This window comes from Octopus bimaculoides, chromosome 29 (assembly GCF_001194135.2).
Source record: "Octopus bimaculoides isolate UCB-OBI-ISO-001 chromosome 29, ASM119413v2, whole genome shotgun sequence".
Lineage (NCBI taxonomy): Eukaryota > Metazoa > Mollusca > Cephalopoda > Octopoda > Octopodidae > Octopus > Octopus bimaculoides.
The window spans coordinates 10,606,750-10,608,803 of record NC_069009.1 but is presented as its reverse complement, the minus strand read 5'-3'; positions in this window follow the sequence as shown (position 1 = coordinate 10,608,803).

Genomic DNA, 2,054 nt, shown 5'->3' with positions numbered 1-2,054 from the left:
TTGTAGATTTTTGTAGGCCTCTTGGGTGCGTTTGATCCAGTCTTTTTTTCATTGTATGGTTTCTCATAACTCCAGATCCCTTTCCAAAAGTGTTCAACTTCTTCCATTAGGGGTGGATTTTCAATGGTCATTTTTTCTTTCCCTCTCTCCCTGTAAAATGATTTGGCATTGGATTTGAACATCTTATTTTGCTTGTAGAATTTGATTCTTTTCTAAAATCTGCGTATTCTCTGAGCTTTTGCTTGAACTTTTTGTTTAAGTGTTTCATTCATTGACATTAGTTCTTCTGCTGTTGAGAGTCCATATTTTCTCACGATCGTCCTACCTTTTCTTGATCTTATATCATTTCCAGATATTAGCTCAGTTAATATTGATATCTCCCTTCGCAACGATTCAATCTCAGTTCCAATTCTACTCTTCCGGTTTGATTTTCTTTTCGAATTTGGTATTGTTGGCTTTTTGGGTGTTAAACAGCGTCTTTCGATTACCTTAGCAACAGAGTAAATAATTTCATTTAACTTATTAAGATCGGGTTTTAGTTGTTGTATGATCTCTTGTGTAACACAGTTGCCAATTTTTATTTGCGTTTTATGTTGGTGTGCATTTGGGAGTTTATGGAGTGGTTCCCTATCATTCATATTTGTATGCCCTACAACTGCAACCTTATTCAGAACTTCCTTCTTCATTTCAATAATCGATTTTCTGTGTTGTTCAGCAAATATGTGGTTTTCAAATTCTGTTTCGACATCAATTTCCTGGCTGTTTTTCATAGGGTCATCATATTCTTCTTTTTCTTCGGGCTCTTGAGTGGTTTCGGCAGATGGTCGTCTTTCAGTCAATGCTTGTGGTCCAACATTCCTCTCCTCTGCTTCGTTATTTCTTTTCTGACTTCTATTTAGGTCATTCCCTACCACTTTTTTTAATAGAGGTTAATTATGAATCTGTGAGTCTGGTATTTCTAAGGATATCTCTTCTAACATTTGCTAATCTGTTTTCATCTAGATTTGGTCTGCTACCTGGACTCCGGCTCCTCCAAATTCTGTAGGAGTTTTCAGTGTGTTTCTCTTGGGTTGGCCTACTTAATGCAAAGCAATAAGTGTAGATTACTTCTTTATGTTCTTCCCGGTTTCATTTAGTTTTTTTACATTTTTGATTTTGTGGTCGTTGTGGTGGTGAACTTTGGGGACTTAATTGGGGACAAATCCCGTTTAAGTGACATTCCAGGTTCCTATTCGGAGAAGATATACTGTCATTTGAAAATTTTTCGTCGTCAGGCTGACAGATTCCTGACAGGCGCGCTTCCATTATAACCATTGGATAAGCGATTTGGTGTACTGTTTGAAATTTTCTTTGATTTTTAAGTAAAGTTAAATTATAATTAAGTTTACATTATTATTTAATTTTAAAATTTTATTTTATCATTATTATTATTATTATTATTATTATTATTATTATTATTATTATTATTATTATTATTGAGTGAGAGAGCAGTGCATGCCATCAAAGTGACACTGGGGTAAAATATACAAAGCCCAGTGTACCCATCATGACTACCCATCTGATAAGGGTACACCAGACACATGCATCACAACCATATGTGCACAACATGGTGATCTCATATCAAGATAAACAGCGCATGACATCGCAGGTCGGGCCCAGTTAGACTTTTTTTCAGGTCGAGTAGCCCATCCCGCTCAAAAGGTCCCTGAATAAGGTTTGTTTAAGGGGGTTGAGCAAAACACCCATGTTTCTAAAGGTGAATTATTCAAACTCCAAAGAACTTCTCGCAACACATGGCTATGATGTTCCCCCACTATTTCTGCTCGTGATCAGAGATGCACATATGATCAGCCACCAAGAGACATGCTCAACTGGTTAAGGTCAAACAACTGACAAGCAAATCTGTGGTATTAAGCAGAATATTTGCTGTAGCCCATCTATTATACCAAGACAAAACAAACTACATGATAACACTTCTAATCAATTAAGATAGGAAGCCATGATAGCCACTGCCTGGTACTGGATACTGGCTTTATTATTATTATTATTATTAT